This window comes from Pongo pygmaeus, chromosome 6 (assembly GCF_028885625.2).
Source record: "Pongo pygmaeus isolate AG05252 chromosome 6, NHGRI_mPonPyg2-v2.0_pri, whole genome shotgun sequence".
Taxonomy (NCBI): Eukaryota; Metazoa; Chordata; class Mammalia; order Primates; family Hominidae; genus Pongo; species Pongo pygmaeus.
Genome location: NC_072379.2, coordinates 125504975 through 125530625, shown reverse-complemented (window position 1 = coordinate 125530625; position 25651 = coordinate 125504975). Strand labels below are relative to the sequence as shown.

The window sequence follows — 25651 nt, the reverse complement described above, 5'->3', positions numbered from 1 at the left end:
AGATGGTGAGGGGTCAGATCTGTGATGAGAAAGCAAACAACAGAACTGTGCATTCTGCAACTGTGCATTGGTGACACCGAATTTACAACATGTAGAAGAGCAAAATGTCTTCCAGTATGCATTTAATTGTTTCTTCTCAGAATAACGTCAGAGAATGCATTGAACCATACAGGTCTCTCTGAAATTACAAGAAGCAGGAATAACAACTAAACTTAGTTGAAAAGTTTAGACAGATGTTTTGAAAAACGTTTGGGTAAAATCAAGTTATAAAGGACACTTGTAGCAGTTATGAAGACAGATAGCTTTCTGAAGTGCCTTTATTCAATGATATATCATTTAACTTCCCCACATTCCTTTGTCCTCTGTTTTTGAATGAATCATTTTGAATGAATCAAGATGTATCATTTTTCCCAATAGATTTTAATAACATCATTTGTAACTACTGCTGAATTCAACTAAATGATGGTATAAATGCACCTTTGGTTTCCCTATAGAAAAGTGGTGTGAAGGAAGGGTAGACCACTGAGGCATGGCCATGCAATAACACAAACTCACATAATTGTACTGAAAAGAGAAAAAATTAAAATGTAATTAATAGTCAGGAGACGTATCCTTAGGGATGGTAAGGGGCTGTAAGGATGGCAGAAATCTCTAAAACACATATTTTATCATCCTTAATTGGGCTCATAAAATCGGGATAATCAGACAAGGGTTATGACACTGTCAACCTCCAATGAGCACTCTGCTTCTTCTAGAGCATCCGATGGAAACAAAACAAAACACCCTCAAAGTGGAAAAGAAAATAAAACTCAAAAAGGCAAAAAAAGAAAAGAAAAGAAAAAACCTCCAATAAATCTCAAACCAGCTTTTCTTCTGGTGGCCTCAGGATGCATAGCAGCTTAAGTCAGAAACCTGGTTGTCACCTTAGACTCCTCCCTCTACTCACTCCTGCCCCTTTATTTCCTCTTCTCACTTTTAAAAGTCATTGTTATTGTGGACAATAAGCAATGTCTGTCCGAATGAATATGTCTCTTATCATATAGCTCTTCTTATAGTCCATTCTCAATAAATGCCTATTCAATGAGCTAATATTAATGATATAATAATATAAATGCATATTTGTGATTTAAGTTAGACTATAGCACAATGGGAATCTTCTGTATGCATCTTATTGTAATCTCTATTATAACAATTTTTTTTCTGAAAAAAATGGTTTCTCATTTAATGATGGGTCATGTAGATTTTTTTCTAAAGAGTTGTCATTATCACTTATTCTAAAATAGGACTACTACATGTTTAAAGAGAAGAGCAAGCAAGAATTATTATAGTTGTCCTTTGTTTCATCCAGAATTCACAAAGCAAAGGAGAATTGATGCAACTATTGAGATACTTTTGCCATATCACCCCTCTTGTTCTTTTTCTGTATTTATCTACTTTAGGGGCAAAAGAGTGTAGGGGTACACAGGTGGGCCAGTGGAGTAAGAAAGAGCATAAGCTCCTGAATGTGAAATCTTGGGTTCAAATCCTGTGTCTGCTAAATAGCTGAGAAAACATGGGCAAGTGGCTATGTATCTGTAGGTGGTAATGAGTTCCCCCTGGACAATACAAATTCCAATACAAAGCAATGTAAAGCAACCCCCTGCCATCGCACCCAGCCCTGTTCTCGAACTAGAGAAGACTTGAGTTCATATATTCTGGGGAAAAGAAGTAAGAGGGTTGATTATTTAAAATAAACACAAACACACACACACACACACACACACACACCTTCTTTTGTCTCTGTATGGTGTGTTTTTTTGTACTAATAGATAACTCATATTTGTTTTGCTGAAAGTTACATGACAGGAGTCATGAAAAGTGTTTCATGCACATAATAGGCAGTGAATACATGTTGGCTATCATCACCATTAGGCTGTTACCTATGAGGGCAAGGACTTTATTTGATTTTGCTCACCATTTTATCTTCAGCACTCAGCATAATATTGAGTCTGTAATAGGTTCTTTAAAAAATATTTGTTTAATGGCTGAATATATTCAAATGAATTGAGTAGGAGGATGTGATTTGATTTATCCAAGTAATTGTCTCAATTTCACCTGCCATTTAGACCATACCTGAGCAGACCCCCAAATGAAAGTGTTTTCTTATTTCTTCTTCTTTTTTTTGTTTGTTGTTTGTTTTTGAGATGGAGTCTTGGTCTGTCACCAGGCTGGAGTACAGTGGTACTATCTCGGCTCACTGCAACCTCTGTCTCACGGGTTCAAGTGATTCTCTGGCCTCAGCCTCCCAAGTAACTGGGACTACAGGCACACGCCAGCACTCCCAGCTAATTTTTGTATTTTTAATAGAGACGGGGTTTCACCATGTTGGCCAGGATGGTCTCAATCTCTTGACCTCATGATCCGCCCGCCTCAGCCTCCCAAAATGCTGGGATTACAGGCATGAGCCACTGCACCCGGCCTGAAAGTGTTTTCTTAAACACAGAGGTTTGCCCGAAGAGTAGATCTTACAGATTACAGCAGTTAAAGAGGGCTGTGAGGGAGAGAAGAATCTGGAGCATTTGGAGAGAGGACAGAGTTGTTCTCGAGGCAGTGTGTACCTGCCTTCAAATATTTAGCAAACAATACTGGAAGAAAAAAAATATCACCAGAGAGCAGTTGCTGAAATCTTTGTATTATAATTTGAATTGTGAATAACTCTCATATTTGAGAGGTAGTTCGGAGATCAGTAATAAAATTCCTGCTCTAAGGAATAGTCCAGGTGAGAAAAGAACAGCCTGAAAATCCTGCGGAAACAGTGTCAATAACCTGGACAACAATGGAAGAGATTTGCAGAATAGATCAAACCAGAGCAAAATTTTCAGCCGTACTTTGTCTCCTGACATTTCTCCATTTCCTTAAAGGAGGGCAGTAGAAATGATTATCAGTATCCACATTGTATGTTTGTAATCGTTAATCATTGCATATAACTATCTTAGGCTACCTGTTGGTAAACTATATACCATTTTCTTTTTTTTTTTTTTGAGATGAAGTCTCGCTCTGTTGCCCAGGCTGGAATGCAGTGGCACCATCTTGGCTCACTGCAACTTCTGCCTCCCAGGTTCAAGTGATTCTCTTGCCTCAGCCTCTCAAGTAGCTAGGATTACAGATGTGCACCACTATGCCCAGCTAATTTTGTATTTTTAGTAGAGATGGGGTTTCACCATGTTGGCCAGGCTGGTCTCAAACTCCTGACCTCAAGTGATCCACCCGCCTCGGCCTCCCAAAGTGCTGGGATTACAGGCGTGAGCCACCGTGCCCGGCCAACTATATACCATTTTCTTTCCTTATCAGTTCACAGTCATTTGAAGCAGATCCTTTTGAACAGTGCCACATTACAGAACTATTTAATGTATTATGGTCGATTTTTTGTGGACAAGATCAATTATACCAGACTGTTGCAATCTGCTCTGGAAGGGGGAAGTAAATTTTTAAAAAAACTGGAAAAGAAAGCATTTATGTGGCCTCATTTATGCTCTTAGTTTAAATGATATGCTTGTGAAGATTCAGAGGAAACATGGAATTCTCATGTAGGGCACATACAGGCAGGACTGCCAAGTGGCTCTCCTAGGGAATGCTGCCTTATATAAGTTTTTGTTTTTGTTTTTTCTGATTGTGCTACATATTATTCCTGCAGGAAATTACCAACTTTAACATTTAGAGGAATTCTTTTGGGGGAAGCCATCTTCTTTGATAGCACAAATAAATATTTGCTCAATGAATCTTTTTAGATTACACATCCTACTTTTGGGGGTTCTGAGGAAGCTGTGGGGCTGAAGATTACTTAATTTAAGTGTTGATTATTAGTGACATTGTGGTATTTTTCAATTGAAATTGAGTTTACAAACAGTTTGAATTATCTGACCAAATTACAATAATTTATGCAACTAGACCATTGGGTACTCAGGCTGGGAACTTACAGCTAGAGCTAACACATCGAAATGGTTCAGCTTTCTGAATATGATTGAAAAATCCTGAGGTACTAGATTTGATTAAGACTGAACTGTGAATATTTTCAGAGTCATAGTGACCATGACTTTATGTTAAAATGCTTTAGGAGAATATCATATACACAAACCTAATCTTTTGTATACAGACATAATCTTAATGACACCCAGGACTGTTGATAATGCAGAATGTAGTGACTGATTTACTTATTATGATTTTGTAAGACATTTTTTATGCTTTAGTAGATGCTTATCTCTCTTGGAACATACAGGATGCCAGGAAGAACAGATTGCAAGCAAACAGTTCCTTTTGGCCGTAACCACATATATATATATATATTTTTATGTTGAGAAATGTAACAGAAAAATCTAAATGTGGTATCATATGGGTTAGTACCACCTACCTTAAAGTGTGGAAAAAATATTTAACCAAGTATTAATATATATTCTGGGCTATCTAAAATAAATTCGAAATAGATTTATTTGAATAATTAAAAGAAATATATAAAAAGAAATTTAATCTGGTTTCTGGTTCAAGATAATGGCTGGCACAAAGACACATGTATATCCTCCATCTAAGGTAACAATTAAATGACAAAAATAATGAGATTTTAAAAAAGAAAGAAGACTAGAAGGAAAGGAGAAAGAGAGGGAGAGAGAATGAGAGGAAGCCATTATATTGTTAGAACCAACATTTGGTAAAACTGAGAAACTCTCAGAAAGTAAAAGCCAGTTGGGTCTGATTTATGGAGAAATTCAAAGAAGGGAAGTACTACCCAAGATGCATAAGTGGTTCTCACTATAAAAGTCCCAAATAATTTCCAAACCTAAAGTCAACATGAAGTCCTGAAGCAGGCATCAGAGTGACCATTAGGGAAATATTTAAAGAACTGCATTTCAGGAGATATGGGCCAGCTGGGCTCCTCACTTCCCCTTTCTGCTCCAACCTTAATGTAGAAAGAGTTCCAGTTAAAAGAAAGAACTCTAAAAAATGGGAATTACCTGAGGACAGAGGACTTCTGTACCTATAAGTCACTGAAAGAGAAAGGGCAGAATTGGAAGTGATTTTATTTCAGGTATGGCCAGGGGGAATAGGAAATACAGCTCTACCTAGGATAAGAATATAAGTTTCTCAACTCTTAGAACAGGTTTCTCCTGGGGTAAGTTCCAGGCTGCTTGCTTGCCAATATCCATGCATCTTTAAGAGAAGCGAGCCAGGTAAAACAATCACTAAACTCACAAGTTCATAGTCAGCCCTCTCAAACAAAGAAAACAGGCCCCACCAGTAATCTTTGTCATGCAGCCTGGTCCTCCTATTATAATTCTACATCAACAGCTAAGGATGGCAGGATAACTGCAGAAAACCCAGAGCAGAATTTTAAAAGGCTAAAAAACAAACAAACAAACAAACAAGAAACAAACAAAACAGCATTAACTGACTCAAAAAAAAAAAAATCCCACAGGTAATTCAGGAAATATAAGAAAATGTTATTAAGAAAACACAATTTTAACTAGCATTTTAAGAGTGAATCAAGAAAATATTGAACATACACCCATACACACACATGCAAGTGGCTATGGAAAATATCAGTCAGGGAATAAGCATATTATCCCAGAAATTAAAATTATGAATGTGAAAATAAAAAGCTGAACAGATGTGCTGAAACACAGAACCAGAGCAGAGATCTAGAGGGCAAAATAAAAGTCAGAACCAGAGAGAAAAGTGAAAAAAAGGAAAATATGAGGAAAAGTTAAGACAAGTTGAGCATAAATGCAAGATCCCAATATATATCTAATAAACATCCTAGAAGAGGAAGCAGAGACAAAGAATAGAAATAATCTAAATACAAAAACAAAACAGAAGGAAGATTTCACAACTGAAGAAAGAAAATTCTTAAAATTGAAAAAATGGAAAGGGCCAAACATCTTAGTAAATTTTGAACATACACCCATACACACACATGCATTGACAGAAAATTGACAGAAAATTCTAGGAACTTTTAGAAGGGAAAAAAAGATACCTACAAAGAATGAACATCAGATCTCATGTGCCTCCTTGAATTCTAAACAGAATTGAGCAAAGTTTTTCTTGAGGGAACAGTGTTTTAAACTTAATATTCTATAGCCAACCAAACTATCAATCAATGTTAGGCTAAAAATGTAAATGGGCCAGAAAATCTGGGCCTACATACCTACACATGCATTATCCAAAAAAAGGCATGTCAGATATGAGACAGTAAGGCAGTGGCAATCACATATGATCTAGAAGGATTTTTTTTAACTTTTTTTTTTAACTCGAGAAAGGATATATTAGACCTTGGTGGTTAATATATTCACTATATATGCATATATATCCATAATCCCATAAAAACCAGGATTTTAATAATTATGCTTACTCTTTTTCTGCAAGTCCAGTTATGCTACTTGAATGAATCTGAAGGGAATAATATTTAGTAGCCATAATATAGTAATTGCTTTTTGAATTGATATTACGTTGTTAGAAGGAATCTAGAAACAAAATAGAGAAGTATTAATTTATCTACTAGTGTGAGTAGTGTAAATATTATACAAACAAATATTATCTGCTAATGTGAGTAATGTAAATATTATACGAACCCTGTAAATCAAAAATATGAATATAAATTTAAAAAATTGAGGGGTCTGGCCGGGCATGGTGGCTCATGCCTGTAATGCCCACACTCTGGGAGGTGGAGGTGGGCAGATTGCTGAGGCCAAGAGTTCTAGACCAGCCTGGCCAACCTGGCGATACGGCATCTCTACTAAAAATATAAAAATTAGCCTGGCATGATGGCAGGTGCCTGTAATCCCACCTACTCTGAAGTCTGAGGCAGGAGAATCACTTGAACCCAGGAGATGGAGGCTGCAGTGAGCTGAGATTATGCCCACTGCACTCCAGCCTGGGTGACAGAGTGAGACTCTGTTTCAAAAAAAAAAAAAAAAAAAAATGAGAGGTCTATGAAAAGGGACAATAGAGAGATAGAGAGGGGACTTGTGCAAACACTAAATCACTCGTCTTTTTCTGTGAGTAGCCAATAGATACTATCTAAAATTGGTAACTCGAGATATGAGTGCATTCTTTACACAACAGGAAAAACAAAACAAAAAAAAATTCAAACTCATTAATTCTATAGAATGGGATCAGGAGATGGAAGATTATTCAAGTATAAATCATTGCATACAGAAGAATTTAAGTGAAAGTCTCAAGAAAAACTTTTCTAAGACAACATAAAGGTACATTTTCATATTAGGGGCTTTTGATATATAATAAATTTTTAAAGAAAATCTTTTAGATGCAGGAATGGATGAATGATTTTGAATTTGTAAAATGACTCAAAATCTTTGGTTGACACAAATCCTTTTTGAACGTCCTCTTCTTTAAGTTTAATACAATTGCTAAATAAATACTTTTCAATGGCCACAATTTAAGTGTCAGCTTATAGCTGATGATGGCATTTCATAAAAGATATTTATTAAATGTTTGCTTTATGCAAAAACCTTTGGTATTCAGAAAAATGCAAAAATGAATAAGAAGTCATCAAATTTTTAAGGGTCAAGTCAGGGGGATAATACCAAGTGCAGAGGTGACTGGTCAAGGCAGAGTAAGATAATGGAGGTGAAGTTCACAGTATGAGGTCTTGGGACCAGGGATGGTGAACGGATGAAGAAACTCTCCATGAAGGAAGTGGGAATTTAAAAAGGCCTGAAAGAGGGAAAGAAACAGATGCAAACAGCCTTCTAGACAATAGAAATAGTGGGTTTACACTTTCAGAAAAGGGAAAGTCGGGCATTGTTTGTAAAACCTGTGACCAAAAACCTGTTTTAAATTTAGGATAGCCACAAGGAGAACTGGGAGGCCACATATTCCTTTTTTCCTTGTTAATAACACACCTTTTCCACTGAAAAAGTATTTTCCAGTGTGGGTGAAAAATTATGTGATTACTATAAAATAAGGATAGTCAGATAATTGGGAGTCATTTTATGAAGGGATTTAAGCCGTGTTTGTACTTCATTTGCTAGGGATTTGAGTATATTTAATCTTTTTGAGCATGAATATGTTCTCGGTACCATTATATTTTGTGAAATTTCTCTGCCAGTGGAGTCTGAAGAGTTGCAGGAGATGTGGATAAGAAAAAATAAAATAACAAGTTTGTTGAGGAAATCCAGGCAAGAAATATTGGGGGCTTGACATGTGGTGGTGGAAGTGGAAAGGAGAGGACTCATTTCAAGTTGAATTGGGAACAGAAGGCAATGGAAAATGAGATGTTTGCAGTTTATGGCATGTGATTGTGCTTGTAATGTGCAACCTTCTTTGGGGCAGCTACAAGGGTTCTACCCAATTGGACTTCGAGGAAGAGCCATAGTTTTCTCTCTGGTCTGGACTAAAAAAGCAAACCATTTTTTAAATGGCTAATGACTGCATCTAGACAAGTATGGAGAAGAATATTTGGGCTCAAAATAGTGAAAATTGGGTAAAAATCAATTTGTGTGGATAAAAGCAAAAGTAAAGATAAACAGCATGAATATCTGGTAGATTATGATTTTGAGTAAACAAATCTGCTAAATAATGTGGAAACGAATTTTGATACTTGAAATAAAAGGCACACTCTTTAGAAATAAAAGCCAAATTATTTGTAAATGATGCATCCAATTTAAATATGTAATCACCAGTTTATTATATAAATTTGAAAGTTAAATGGATTTTATATTCCAATGTGCTTGGGCAAATTTTAGAGTAATCTTTGTTTTTGCTACTTGTTATGGTCATGAGCAAATTCACTGAATATTTTTTTCTTTACCACAACTCAGTTTTTTGTAATTTTGAGTGCCTTGCATATAAAATCAGAATTAGTCAATTTTCAATTATTCTGTCGTTTTTCTTTAAAATCATTTTTTAAAGTAATATATTGAGTCCATAAGGTAATCCGCAGGGTTCTGTATTTTGGCAGTGTTTTAAATCCTGTTAACAGGGACTAGTTTTCAACCAATCAAATAGCATCCACACTAATTGTAGGTTTTTGTGGGATTTTAGAAAAGGAATTAAGGTTACCATTTTGAAAATAATATATAGTTCAAAAATTGCACTCAGTTGAATGTTTTCACCTTGGAATTTTAGACTCTCTAAGTTATTTGTTCAGTCAAGTGTATCTTGGGAAAAATACCAAGAAATATATTTTCTTTTGTCTGTTGGCTTAAATCCTATAGAATACAGCTTCCTCTATAACCTTTTTGAATATATACTAAGACTCAAATTACACACACGTGTGTACTTATAGCTTCTGTAGAAGATTTCATGTTCTCAGATAAGATTAAATGTCATATGTTTTTCCTGGCAGCTGCTTTCTCTAAAATCCTCATCTACTCAAATTGAATTGAATTGAAAATAGTATTGGTAGATTGTGAGCCTGTCATAAACCCTTATAGTGTTTACATCAGCAGGCAGCTTATCACTGTAGTGCTGTCCTTTCTTCAACAAAACATTTTCCCCATGCTAAAATGTCCAATCAAATGGCAATTTATCGAACACTTGGTTACACTGCCTATTTATTGTTAAGAACCGACAATAACAAGCACAAAATAATTACATTCGAAATGCAAAAGAAGAATATGTGTAGAAGATGGCAAGAAGACTGGCAATGAGTAGAGGCAGTCACTACCATACGATTATAACGTACATGTCTCCAAAGAAGGCCCTCAAATTACCTATTTCCACCTCTTATTATTTTATATATTTTTTATGTATAGCGCAGGCATAGATTGGTGATTGCTAATGATGTGTCTTCATTTTATATCTTCCCCTCCCCTGCACTCTGGGAAACCACATTGCTTTGAATCTTTTTGCTTCTTTGTCTTCTTTATCTCATCTTCCTTCTGTTCAAGTTGCCCCTGATTTTGGCCTTTCTCCCAGGCACTATTCCCTTGACGTTCTCATCATTCACATATCTCCTGCTAGAAAAGCTGCATTCATGCTTTCCTCACTGCTTTCTTAATCTCTGCCCTTTTACATGTTCAAAAATGTGAACTAAAACAATCCAAAACTGGGATCGGAAAGCAATCCAAAACCCAAATTGTGATTAAGCTATCTAAAACCCCAAATGTATCATATTTAAAATGGTCACTATTCATTGAACGTCTCCTATCTTGCCAAAAACCAGGTAATATTATTTATATTTAAACCATTTTCTTTTCTCTAAACTTATTTTTAGAATAATAAAAACTTCTTTTTAGACTTCTCTTCTTTTTTCCCCTGTTTAGACTCTGTCAACAAATTACAGTGTTTGAAATTTCTCCTAGATCTATGTTTTTCCTTCTCATTTCCGAGGTCAAATCTCCTTTTGTCCATAGGTCTCAGGCTTAAAACCTACCTTATGTTTCTCTGTTATGCTCAGTGTCTATTTTATTTCCTCCTTTCTATATCAACATTATCTCTGTCTTTCAGAGATCCAGACTTGGAATTTGACACCAACTTCTCTTCTTTTTACCCTGTTTAGACTCTGTCAACAAATTACAGTGTTTGTTTGAAATTTCTCCTAGATCTATTTTTTTCCTTCTCACTTCCAAGGTCAAATCTCCAGTCCACATCTGGGTGGACTCTGTTTAATTGTAAGATGCTCTTATTTTAGAAAAAAAATTGCCAGCTACATAAACACTGATCACTGTACTCGAAAGTGACTTCCAGATTTTTGCCATAAAGTTCTTGCACAACACTTCTTCTTTGTCACTTCTTTTAGGTGAGATCAGGCACGTTCAGGGTGGTATGGCCGTAGACTGCCACTTTTTTTTATAGTTACTCAATCAGTCCTTTTTTGTTTTAACACCGTCACTCTGCTGAATACTAACAGCACTGTTTGAGCCAGAAGTGGCCTGCCATCATGGAGCTTGAATTCTGTAGAAGAGACTTTTTTAAAGGGATAATTATAAAATTAGTTACTCAGTAAAAATTGCTCTGTGTGCTCTCAATGGTGCTATTAAGGGTTCTTAAAGTAAAATTAATTCCTATTGACCATTAGCTCAAATCCAGACTTTCCAAACTTTGTCTTTGTTAATACCACTTTCATTTTGTTATACCACTCTTCATTTCAGTGAAACCAGTTTTCTTATTAAATCAACTAATCCATGAAATCTTCCCTAACTATTAATACAAGTTCTGAACACATATGTGCTCTATCTGGATGTCCATTATTTTACATTTCCAGATTTGCGTTCTGTGTTGTTCTTCAGTTATTTATGCAACTATGGTTGTATTTCCATTCCGTGATTCCTCAGGAAGAGATCATTATAATTCTTGTGCATTATTCCCAACTCTCACTTCTTGCCAGCCCCACAAAGTGCTTTGCAACTAGTTTTCAAGTACAAGGTTTTTGTTGAAATTGATGAAAAGAAAAGATAAAAGGATAAACATTTTTAAGCCAATTCTGAGTTAATGTGTTCCAAAAAGTGAGTTAAAGTTAAAAGTAAAGGAAACGATCGGCCTGGTAGACAAGAAATTGAGATTCTTGTCTCATTAAAATCTCTGTGGCCTTGATTAAGGAAATTATCTTCTCTGAATCTTTGTCCTCTTACCTCAAGTAAGATGACAACTTGACTAGGTAGTCTCTAAGGGTCTGTTTAATTCTAAGATGCTCTTATTTTAGAAAAAAAATGCCAGCTACATAAGAAATGGTCAACTACTCAGAGGCATGACCTAATTTTTAAGCAAATGCACATGAAGATTATTATGCATATTCAGTGAGGGATGCAAATGAATGCAGGAAGCATTTTAGAAGATAAATGTACTTAAGGTGGATTATTGGTCTCATAAACCTTAATCAAGCGCATTCACATCAACATAGCATGATACAAATGTATGATCCAGAATCTGAATTACTTTTCCAAAGAGCCCTATGGAGTATCTATTGATACCATATGTTTAAGTTTAGAGCTATCTTAGGCAGAAAGAGGAAAAAGACACTTAGTACTCAGTACTTTACATTAATTTATAAATTTCTTGCTCTCTGTTTGCAAAAATAAAAGTATAGCCCACAGCAGACACCTCTCAGTATATCAGATTTTGCTAATTGAACATTACCTAACTTTTCTGTAGCACATTCTACTTATCATTATTTTTTGTTTGTCATTCAAAATGTTTTTCCTCTTATGGAAATACATAAGCCACAAGCTGGAAGACTGATGTGACCCTAGAAAAGTTAGTGTGTAAAGTAATCTCTTATTAGAAACTGATTTTTTATTTCTCTTGACATTAGTGAGTTCCTTATCCTCTTCTACTACATTTTCCTTATACTGCCAGTTAATGTAGTATCATAAATTGCTCTGCCTTGATGGCCAAAAAAGAGGGAAGGACATTGTGTCTGCTAAGCAGTCCTGTCATGACAAATTGTAAAGTGTTGGTGACAAGAACCAGTTAAGTTCCCTTATATGTCCTTTTCTCTTGACTCTTCCTATGGAACCTAAGAAAAAGCCAATGCTTTAAAGTACTTTTGTAATTGAGAACAAGAAAAGCTGTAATTTTCTTAAAAATAAATTCATGATAGTTTAAGACTTAATTCAAATATGGAAACCATATAGGTGACAAGTTCTCTTCCTTTGGTTGAAAATCCTATGGGGCAATCTATCTAAAATAATTATTTCCCTTAGACTTGAAACCTTCAAAAGCAGTTGCTTTTCTCCAGAATCTTAATTCCCCAAACTCTTATGCCGTTATCCAGGGGCTCTATGAAGATGTTAATGCAAGTTGAAATAAGTTTTGATTATTTTGAAAAATAAAGGCCATATTCACAACACACATAATATTTTATATAATCGATTCTAACTGATCACAATGTGCGATAGTTACAAACGTTGCACTATTTAACATAACAGCTTGAGCAATTGAATCACATTCAGTTTAATTGCATGGAGGCAGCATGGTATAGTGTTTATAAGCATGGATGTAGAGACTGGATGCTTGACACGAATTGTGGTTTGGGCATGTACTAAGTGACGTGGCATATATTCCCACTCTAAGCCTCAGCTCGTGTCTGTAAAATGGGGATAAAAACAATGCTTAGCACAGAGGATTGGTTTGAGTATTGACTAAGACTCCTGCTTCTTCTTACTCGTTTGTTGGTAATGGTGATGAACATGAGATGGCAATTCTTCATTTGCCATGCTGACCAACCTAAATCCCTTTGGCATTCTCTAAACTCTGCTTTCCCTACTTTTGTGCTGATGCATTTGGTCACTTGAGAAATGTTAAGTTTATATTCTTGTTATGTAAATCTATACTAACTATAGTACTTATAAGCATTGTATTCTTCTGGTGTAAAACTGGCCCTAAACAGACACAAAATGTTTCATATTTTCATGTGATTTAATGGAATTGAGCCCAATTATTTAATATTAATTACTAAATTGTTTTGTATTTAAAGTAAAATTATTTTTATGACCGTAATATGACTCTAAGTAGAAAGAGATATGTTATAACATGATTTGTTTATAAGACTTTTTTTTTCTATTCTCCACACTCTAATAACATAGTCTATCAAGAAATCTTTAAATATGTGTTTTTTTAAAAGAATTCATATATTTGCAATATTTGATTAAAAAGCATAAACAATTTATTTTCTGGAGCAAAACAACCATAGTTGAAATTAACTTTGAGATATCTTAGATAAAGTAAGATATATACAAGTAACAGTATTTTCTATTTGGTCCACTCATACTATGAATTCCTAAATCATGGCTTATTTCTCAAATTGCCTCCCATGTTCTCTTTCTTAGAATATTACACTAATTTAAAGCTGTGCCATGCAATCAGGTATTATACCAAAGGGGTCTCTTTCTTGCTGCTATCCTACCGGAAGCATACTTTCTGTCAGGAAAACATAGATGCTTGCTTAGTTTAATTTCATGCAACAGCAGCATGCTTCTTTCTGATTTCTGTTAGCCAAATATTTATTTTGAGTCATTTAAAATTCTGAAAAAAAAATACCTTCTTCTTCTATTTGAAACCATTCCAACATCAACTGCAGTTGTATTTGGGTCTCAGTTCTCTGTAAGAGGTCTTAACAGATGATCTCACCAATTCTTTTTCAGTTCTCCAGAGGAACAATGTTCAGAGTTTCCTAGGTTAGGGTTGCTAGACTTATTAAATAGAAATGCAGATGTTATGTTAAATTTTAATTTCAGATAAACAATGGATAATTATTTTGTGTAAATATGTCCTACAAAATATTTGTGACATCCTAAAATATAATTATCTGAAATTAAAATGTAACTGGATGTCCTGTATTTTATCCAGCAACTGTATTCGAGGTTGATGAGAGTAGATTGATAAGATAAATCATAAACAACAAACAAAAAGTTGGAATACTGAAATACTTGCTATAAGAATTTAATAAAATTCTACAAATACATTTAAGGCATAAAAACATTAATCGTACAAATATTGTTTAAATTACAATAAAAATATATAAAGTAGACCAGTGTTCCTTGAATAGATGGCATAAAATTCAATAGTTAATAGTTGTGTTAAGCAGAATAAGGGCCTCCCAAAGATGTGAACATTCTAATCACCAGAACCTGTGAATATAATATATTAAATGTCAAAAAGGAATTAAAGTAATAGATGGAATCAAGGCTGCTAATCAACTGACCTTAAAATAAGGAGGTTATCCTAGATTATGTGGTTGTGTCTCAGATATGGAAGAGGGAGGCAGAAGAGTCAGTAGTGAGACCTGAGAAAGACTCAACTTGTCATTGCTGGCTTTGAAGATGGAAGGGGCCGTGAGCCAAGGAATGCAGAAAACAGCCTCTAAAAGTTGAAAAAGGTGAGAACACAGGTTCCCCCCTAAGGCCTCCAAAAGCAATGCAATCTTGCTGCTAATTTGATTTTAGCCAAGTGAGACCCATTTCCAACTTCTGACTCCAAAACTGCAGGGCAGTCACTTTGTGTTGTTTTAGGCTGCTGAATTTCTGGTAATTTTGTTATAACAGCAATAGGAAACTTATACAGTAAGTAAATACTGTGTACATTATTGATTTAGATGACTTTTTGTATAATTTTCTACTGTTTTTAGACACGACATACAATCCCTTAAGATTATCTTATAATAATAATAATGATAATTTTAAAAATGTGTTTAATCTTAAACATTTTTCAAAGGATATGAATGTACAATTTGAAACACGACATATTAAGCTGATATACTATACATTAAGCATCCTAATTCACATTTGATCACGTGTATAGTAAATGAAGATATATAACTTTGAAGAAAATTTGCAAGCCAATTTCAATTACGATATATGGTGAGATTAAGATACAGCCATCACAAAAACAAAAGAACAAAATCCAAAATACAAGTCAAATAAAAGTCGTATATTTTACATACCCCCCGACACACACATTTATATCAGACACTCGTGATAAATATGGGAGACTTTCATATAATAATTTTAAAGAAACAAATAGATTATAAGGATTGTAATATGTAATTATAATAATTTAATAAGTGTACTATTGCTAGTACAATACAAATTGAGTTTGCTAGCTCATTTTTAAACTCTAGAAAGAAATTCCTATCAAACATTCAATGTAATACTAAAAAATTCTTAGAATCTGGTTGATACAGAAATATTAACCCCTCCAAATAATATTTAGAATTTTAATTAGTACAATGAGAATGGTAATGAACAATGCCTAGAGATATATATTTTTCTCTAAAATGTATTATCTAAATATATATTCTTATTCATCTCTATATACACTTTTTATTTAATTTTATAAGCATTGATATTTTCTCGGGTGTAAAATGTTTTAAAGTCATATTCAAAGTTCCTCTTGCCGTGTGTTACCTTCGTGTATTCCTGGTCTTATATAGTTTTGCATTCTCTGTCCTCAAGGTGTTGAGTAAAAGCTTAGAGAAGAGAAGAATACACATGCTAATGCATACTTTGACCACAGTTATACAAAGATCATTTCATAAATATTCACCCATTTTTCTGATAGTAAAACGGTCTCATGGAATTTGTGAGTTGTAAAACTGGGATTTAAATGCAAGTTTGGTTTTGAAGCCTAAAGTCTCCAAAGTCCAAATTGTTTAAGCCATACCCACTGCTTCATTTTAAGCATTCACTACAGCTTTATTGAACTAGGCTCCTATAAAACCACATAGAAATTGGATGCATCGTCCTTCACATGGAGTAATATCAGATTTCTTGTTGGTATCCCAGTTGCAAGTCAACGGGAGAAACAAAAACAGATGGACCACAACTCCAGCATCTGTTGACTTGCTGGGGCTATTTAAGTCACTAAATGCTCATCTCCATAGGCACTGGGATACTTATTTTCCTCATCTCTGTGTTTCCTGTACCCAGCACTGTGCTTGACAATATAATAGGTAAGCAGGACATTTTATTTGAAGAAATGAACAAATGCATGATTGCACAAATGAGGCTGACTCTGTTCTCTCTACTTTGTTTCTTTTTAGAACCTGATGACTAGAATTTTGTTCTTGAAACACCTAAAAAGAACTCCAATAAAAAGCTACATGTAGGCAGTTTTCATTTATGAAGAGAGAGTAATTCAGTGTTTGGTAGTATACACCTCTAATTATAATCAATTTGGAATCAGTATTTAATCTATTTAGGTTGATGGAGAATTAATATAGACAAACGGGTCTCTAAGTCCTCCTTCTCTTACTACCCATGTTCTCAGTATTTCTAATCTCTCTTTATTTCATAACCTAAAAAAATGTTTCACCTGAGTTCAGTCCTACTTACCTAAGGATAAAAAAAGTAAGGAGAAAGGAGAGAGGTGATAATGAAGGGAAATGTATGCTGTGTCAACATGATGATAACAGACAGTAGAGCAACCGGAAGTGGAGAATAAGCTGACATTGTGCCGATAGTGTTAGCAAAGACTGGAAAGTGGCTATGTGGACAAGTTTCTTCCAGCTGCATAGTGCAGATTTGCTAGTGCCCCACTGAACTTCCTAAGAAGTCCTGGTTTAAGAAATATACTAACATTAGGTAGAGCCAGTGATGGAAATGAAAGCTATCCAGTTTAACTATCCTGAGTTTCACCAGCCTTTGGTGAAATATCCGTGTAGTGTTTGCTGTTTTTATCACTGCACATGCTTGTCCTGGGATTCTTAAAAAAAAATACCCAAAGGGTCAGGTAAGAGGACCACACACATTCATTCTAAACAATATGATCTTACTGCAGGTTTTAAAGCGTATGGATTTTAGAAATTGTTTCCATGACTCTTTTTTTTTAAAACAAGAGCTTTATTTCTCAATTGACAGACTTTGGTACAGCCTATTAGACCAATTTTTAAAGACTTATTTTTAAAAGCCTACAGAGAAAATAATTCCATTGTCTGAAACATACAAGATTCCAGAAAATTGGTAATGATAGGAAAACTCTAGCCTTTTTATAATTGACATTTTGAAACAAAAGGATATATTGGCTCTGCCATGTGTAGCTTTTGGTGTTGTGGTCCATGAAAATAATGGTCTGTCTTCAATCTATCAAGTCACAGACAATGAGCTATAATCTGGCTTTTGCTGGTGTCTGAATTTTTTCCTGCCTAAGAGATGGCCCCAGCAACAGCACCTATTTCCAGGGCAGTTCCCTTCCTGATGGAATAAAGATATTTTGGAGTGGAATAAACTCCAGCAGGTGTAGCAATTCCAAGTCATTCACCTCAGCACTATTCCCAAATCTTTCCAGTCAACCTCATATGCATGGTTTGGATGGTCAGGATAAACATTTTCTTATTCTTTGATTTTGCTTTTGAAGGAGTGCTGAGGCAGCCTGGAAATGTCCAAAGCCTCTTATACCTGTGTTTCAGCTGTAGATTACGATGTCTGTGGAGTTTGTATCCCAAGCTGGGGGCATCAGGCAGAGCCACAGCCTAGGATTTGGAGCAGATACTGGATGGTTCAGTTTTATACCATGGAGGGCTTGATGGTGTGAGCAATAACGGGGAGGCCATAAGAGGCTGCAGCATCATTTGTTGAGAGGTCAGGTGTTGAGAGTGTGGCTCAGACTGGCATACGGCACCTTGTTAACCATGTTCTCCTACCAGGAAATATGGGATCTCATTTGAATCAACCTATCGGGGAATAATATGGAGGTCTGTTCTGAGCCTGTAGGGAATCTGCACAAAGTAGCCACCAGCACAGTTAATAATGGGATTGCCTGGGAACTATCTCTTTCCAGCCGTAGCTGAATATACCAGTTGATCAGGTCAATCTTATTCTCTAACTTCCTTTGGGGAGGTATACAGTGAGTTGAAGACCACAATGGCCAATTTTCGTCCTATCTGCTGGGGGAGAAGGGAAACAGATCTGAATTGTTACGTTTCTCATCCTCCAATACTGGTTATTAATCTATATGCAGAAAATGCCTTTCTTAACTTTTCATTTCTGTAGAGTTATCAAGATCCTTAATTTTGAGACTCAGCTTCTTATACCGGCTAATTCTCTGCCTTTTCAGGACTTAAAAGTTTGTTTTAACTCAGTCTTCTATGTGTTCAACTTTCCTTTAGATCCAACCCCACATATGATTTTGCAACTAATTTATTTTACTTTTATTTTTTCTTTGGCCTTTTTGGCATTCTTATGGACTTTATAACTCACAGCCAAACTCTAGAGATTTCCCATTGGTTCTCACATCACTTTAACACTTAGAGTTTTACCAAATTGGCTGAAGAATTATTTCCAGCAGTAACCATACATATTTTCTTGACAGTTTTCTAAATTCACGTTGGTGCATTCCTTGGCCTTTGTGCCACATTTAAATTCCCACTTTTCCTAGTACTTGATCTGATTCACACACTGGTAACACAGTCATTCCTTGAAGCACATGCTCTTCGTCTCCTTGATGGTAACCCTCCTATGGTAACTAGCCTTATGATAACTTGCCTCCAGTGGGATAAAAGACATAACCCATAGAGTCACCCTCATCACAATTGACCTTGGAGGGAAGAATGATTTGAAAACCACAAGAGGTATATAAAATTGCCATGTTGTCTATAGATTTGTTGAGGATGTTTTTATTCTAAAATTCTCGAGGAGAGGTATTGCTGAGATGGTGTAATTCAAATTAACTTTCCTTCAGTAATGTCAAAGTTCATTATATTCATTACTTACTCAGCCTCAGCAGCTGTTGGAATTTGACATAGGTGTAAACCAGAAGTGGTGGGTGATCATACCATACCAGACCATAATAGACAGCACAGCCCTGAAATTTTCACTGAGCTTCCTCTTAGTGAGTCTCCCAACTATGTGAAGACCATGGGATAGCTGCTACTGGCAGTACTGATCTCCCTACAACCCACTACTTGCTTATAGATATCTCCATAGAGAGAAAGAAAAGGCAGACTTCTCAATATATAGATGAGTGTGAATTGTAAGAATATCTTCAGATGGCTTCTTACCTGTCTGCTTCACCAACACATTTTGACCATGGCTATGTAAGAGCCAGGTTTGGAGGATGTGGTGCTAATGAGTCCAAGGCCACTTGTTAAATCTTCATGTAGCTCTATTGCAAGACCTCAAGCTAGTTATCTCTAAAGACTGACTTCTAATTTTGGTCAAAATATTTCACAAATATGTGCCAATGTCACATGGAGGGCAGTGAAGGAATATGTGCAGAGTACAGTGTCAGCACTGAGAGAGCTCTTAAAAGACACTGAGTCCAATTACTCACTGAAAAATGATGCTAACCAATGCATCAGTTCAGATGATGCCTAAATGCCTCCAGTAACTAGAAGCTCTTTATCTTCCAAGCTAATGTATAACACAGTTGGCAGCAATGACTCTAAATTGCTCCTTAAGTCAAGTTAAAATATATCTCTTTTTAAATATACCAAATGGAGCCATAAAAACAATCTAACCCTCTTCCACATGGCAATCAATCAATTCTTTACATATTTGAGGGTAGCCGCTATGGTTCTTTGAAATTTATTTTCACTTTAAACATGCTTATTTCCTTCAAAAGTCCTTCAGATATTCTGGTTTTTTCCATTTTAAATGTTCAATAAATCCCTCTTGAAATCTTTGACAAGAATGAAGCAGAGTGTGCCAAGAGATATTGGAATAGCACAGGTCAGTCCTCTCAGGGAACTAGATTAGATAGATCTCTTAATGAATACTACGATCACATCATCTTTTATTTGGAATCCATATCAACTCTTAAATCATATTGAGCTCTTTTTTTTTTCTGCTAAAACCTATGCGTTTTTAAAGTGTACTTCTGCTGAGCCATGGATAGTGTCCAATGTCATTTGTATACTTTTTTAAAGCTTATAAAATATTGCTGTATTATTTAGGGAAGAACTTAGAAAAGTCTGCTTTCTGCCAAAAGAAATGTGCAGCTATAGATAAAAAGCATGCTGCAACTTTGTGATCATGTTAGGAATACCTCATTCATATCCTTCTTCCCAGAGGGAACTCAGTATTGCTACAGATGCATGTCATCTGGACTTGCAGACAATTTTACCTTTTTTTCTAATAGACATCATGTGTGCATGTGTGTGTATGTGCTTAAAGCTTCCTCTTCTGGTATTGCCAGAATGACAACAATGGGAATAATTGTCCTATTTTTCAGAGTCTTATTTGCATCTATGAAGTTCTATTTCTCACCTGTTATCATCACAATTTTATTTTATTTATTACCTATGTCCTATGTGTAGAGGTGTCTGACGTCATTTAGGACTTTTCCTGCCCATTTCTCCAATGTTTTCTCCTAAATGTCTAGGTACCATGAAGAACTGTGCAATTAGATGGTCCTGATTTCAAATTTTATCTCTACCATTTGCTAGCTCTGAGAATTTTAGCAAGATTTAAATCAATTAAGCCTCATTTAAAAAAATCTGTGTGTTGGAGATGATAATTACCTACCTCAAAGGGATATTGGGGCATTGAGTCAGATACCTTCAAGTGCCTGGGATATAGTAAGTATTCACTGATTTGTAGTAATACTTTTATTATTACTTTGTTTTAATGTGCTTTCTACACTATATTTGTCTTCATAATGTGCTCAATTTGTAATTTATTTCACAACTTAATGTGGGCTTTTATTCATCTCTCCTCTCCATGTTCAATTTATTTATGTGCATATCAGTCATTACCTGGACAAGTATATACTTTCTGAATCTCAAAAATAATGACCTTTATTGCCTCAAGTGTCTGTCTTTCTGGTGTCATAAGCCACATCCCAGAAACCAAAATTCCACTATGTGATATTAGCTATGTAGCCAACCATTCTCTTGCAGCAATAACCTATTTTGATATTTTAACCATATTGAAAATTTAACACTTTTTATAAGAAAAAGGTGTTTAAAATGTTTATCCTAAAATATTCACTTTTCTGCCCCTGTCTTCAGAGTTCCAATATGCTTTTCAAATTTATTCTGGGCACCATTTGTCCCTCTTGCTCCCAGGAATAATTAGGAAACAGTAGCAATTAGCAAATTTAAGTGACTGCATCCAAGTATATGTTATAGAGAGACAACTTTTATGTAAATCACCTGGGTCAGATCTGTGTAGAACCACTCCTAGTGATGCCCTCCATTTATAATTACGTTGGTACTTGCAAACACAGTTGCTGTCTGACATGGATCTACTAACAGTACTGATTTATGAAGTGGGACAGAGCTTCATATATTTTATGCCATTCTAGGACTGAAAAGTTCCTCTAAACTCTTCTTTATATATGTCATTCATTCTTCAAAACACATGCTAGATTATTTATTTAAGAGGCAAACCAGTTTTCCTAACTAATTTACCTTTCAACTCTTATTTGATGGCTGTGCTTGACAATTATAAGTATAAATGTTTGGAAGGATCATTTATAACACATTTATTGCATCTGCTGAAATAAGCTTTTCTCTAAATATTACTGAAAAACAAATAATTTTACTGCACTAAAACAAATCTCATTCATTTATTGTTGCCATGGTTGGAATGTTTGTCACCTCCAAAACTCATGTTGAGATTTAATTGCCAATGTATTGGGATGTGGGGCCTCATTGGAGGTGTTTAGATCATGAGGCTCTATCCTCATGAATGGAGGAATATCATTTTTAAATGGGCTTTTAGGAATGGGCTCTCTCTTTTGTCATTCTACTTTCTACCATGTGATGACACAGCAAGAGGGCCTTTACAAGATAACAGCACTTTGATCTTGGATTATTTTTCAGGCCCCCAGAACTGTGAGAAATAAATGTGTGTGTGCGTGTGTGTGTGAGTGTCAGTGTGTGTGTGTTTTGATAAATTACCCAGTCTGTGGTATTCTATTATAGCAACACAAAACAAACTGAGATAATAATATACAAAAATATAATATACAAGGTATAAAAATGTAATTTAGTCCAGAAGCTGAAGTTGGAGGTGTAGATTACTTCTTCAATCATAATTAATGAATACTCTATGATGAGGGTTTATTGAATATGTTCACTTGTTGACGTTCTATACTTGTCCTGCCAGTGCAGGTACGTACTGATTACTTTGAGTAAAACAGTGGAAACATAGAGGGTTTCTAAATGAACAGAGGGGCTAGGAAGAGAGAGAACCCGGACCCCAGAGATGATTGGACTAATAGAAATGGAGTTGTTGTTGAACAGACTGAAGTCATGGAAAACTTGGGGGAGGGTCATACAGGGAATTAGGGTTGAAGATGAGATGTTAGGGGGTATTTAGGGCCAAGTTGCTTGAAAAGAATAGACGAGCTCGAAAAAGAAGGAATTGTTAATAAAAGCAGATGTTCCATTCAGGCCCTGGGCTGCGGACCTTCATCAAAGGGAAGTTGATACGTTAATGTTGCCAATAGTGAAGGGCAAATACAAATTAGATTTCAGAGAAAGAGAAGACTTCAGGAGTTTAGACAGAAAAAAGTACCAGTAAAGAATCAATTATTGAAGCTCTACTTTTTGCAATTTGGCAATATGGATAAATTCACCCAAAGAAATTATGATTTATTACAGGTCATAGTTATACTAATAACAAACTCTAATTGATTTTAGAAGAGAAAAATGATATATTTGTAGCCAATATTTGTTGAGTAATTACTAAGTGCCAGACACTGCTGTTCATGACACAAGTTCATCCTCACACTGACACCATAGGACGTGCTATTTTTATTCAATTTTATAAATGAGATAGATGAAGAAATTGACATCTACAGAAACGAGGTGATTTGCCTGAGGTCACAAAGACAGGTGAGTGACAGAGCTGGGATTTGAAGACATGCTCTCTGGCTTCTGACATCATTTCTTTATCAGAAAGCACATTGCCACAAGAAAATTACTTGCGGAAAGTAAAAGTAGGAGGACCACTTATTTGGCTGTAGGTGATTTGGAAGGCTTCATTGAGAGCCTCTTTAGATTGAATTAGCTCCCTCTCTTTGCATGTCTGTGACATATTTTGTATGCCCTACCTATGTAATTTACTGCATTTTATTTTACATATCAGTTTGCATCTGTGTCTTCACCCCTAGATTGTTATTTCCTTGAAGGGAAGAGTTGCCTTTCAGTTACATACATATCCTGTTGCCTAGCAGAGGAAGTACAGAGAGAGGTTGAAGAAATGTTTCTTTTTTTCTTTTTCTTTTTTTTTTTTTCTTTTGAGACAGAGTCTTACTCTGTTGCCCAGGCTAAAGTGCACTGGCATGATCTCGGCTCACGGCAACCTTTGTTTCCTGGGTTCAAGTGATTCTCGTGCTTCAGCCTCCCAAGTAGCTGGGGTTACAGGTGCGCACCACCGTGCCTGGCTAATTATTGTATTTTTAGTGGGGAAGGGGTTTCACCATGTTGGCCAGACTGGTCTAAAACCCCTGACCTCAAGGGATCTGCCTGCCTGGGCCTCTCAAAGTGCTGGGAAGGAAATGTTTATTGAATAAATTATTGAGGCTTAAATGATGACTATAATTGTTCAGAGGTGGGAAGGGGTTTTCTGGGAAAGAATAGTCCCTTCTGGAAGTTTGCAGTCAGAATACGCAGTAGATCTAATGTCCACATTGTGAAGGTAAGAGTTTTGTAGGGAATACATTTGAAAGAAGCATCATAAAGTCATGTAGGGAAAACCTAAGTGCTCACTGATGGATGAGTGGATAAACGAAATGTGACATATATGTGTGTGTGTGTGTGTGTGTAGGTACATATATGTCTACACACACACAAAATCATACATGTGTATATACATATACGCAGTGGAATTTTATCCAGCCTTAAAAAAGAAGAAAAGCCTGCCATTTGCAACAATGTTGGATGAACCTGGAGGATACTATGCTAAGTGAAATAAGCCAGACACAGAAAGATAAATACTATATGATCTCACTTATATGTGGAATAGAAAATAGTCCAACTGAAAGAAGCAGAGAGTAGCATGGTGGTTGACGGGGCGAGGAGGAGGAGAAGAATGGGGAGACAGGGCAAAAGATGTGAATTGCAGTTATGCAAGATAAGTTCTGGACCCCTAATGTACAGCATGGTGAATATAGTTAGCAACATCTATTATACACTTGAAATTTTCTAAGAGCATAGATCTTAAGTGTTCTCACCACAGGAATAAAAAAGAGAAAATATTAAGTATGTTAGGTGATGGATATGTTAATTAGCTAAATTGTGGTGATCATTTCATAACGTATATGTATATCAAGATGTGAAGTTTTACACCTTAAATATATGCAGTTTTTATTTGACAATTATACTTCGACAAGCTGTTTTTAAAAAGCAGATTAAAAGTTTTAAAAATTATATAAAGTGGGGCAGGAGACATCTAGAAAGGGCAGACTGGACCTAAGGTTTGTTTACCTCAATTTTCCTTGTTAGGACTTTATTTACCTTCAACTGCAAAGTAGTTTGCAGAGCAATTGCTCCTTTCTTGCTCCATTTAGTTTGGGGAACATCAGTTCTTGTCCTAGATTCTGAGGAGTTCTCTGGCCACCGCTGGTCTGAATTAGCTTTCATTGAGTAAGCACCATTTTTAGATTGGGGATGTGTAAATGGGTGCAAAACACCTACGAATTTATACATTCTGTAAGAAATCCATGGAAAGAGGTAAAGTCTGTCTATTCAAGAAGATACTTAAGGTATTAACTTGGGGCCATTCTAGTTAGTGTTCATGTTAATTAGTGGTTAGACTTATTATAAGCCTACACAATTAAGACGCTAAAGTAAATTTGGGTGTTGCAAGAAGGAACGCAGAACTGTTGTGGTTTTTAATGTGTCTATAAGTCTGCTTATACAACAAATCCATTTTAGTCCTAGTGAAGGTTTGCTTGCATCCATCAATCTGTAGCCTAATTGGTGACAAGAATTGCTTCTTCTGTTCACTATTCCACTTTGAACACTTGAAACTGAAGAATGACTCCAACTGCACAATTGAAGCCCTCCATTTTTCCTTCTTGGTATGAAAAATCTCTATAACTTGGCTCCACTACCAGTTATCCATGCTTGTTAACTTGTGATTTTGATATTTTGTATTATAGTTAGTAATAAAAATTCAGTTATTTGGAAATTAGTGGGCAAGAAGCTCTTTTCCAGAGCACTGTTGTAAAATTTTGGGCACCCAATCATTTATCTTGTGTAAACACTGGTAAATATGTTACTGGAAAAAATAAAATCAGGGACAATCAATTAATGTCATATATTAGTTTATTT

The 25651-nt window shown here is 35.6% G+C and overlaps 1 protein-coding gene across 1 annotated transcript in view; it reads left to right on the top strand.

Annotated features, from left to right (window-relative positions):
• Positions 1–25651, top strand: part of GRM8 (glutamate metabotropic receptor 8) — a 938300-nt gene that overhangs the window by 847554 nt on the left and 65095 nt on the right. The gene's annotated exons all lie outside the window — the stretch shown is intronic.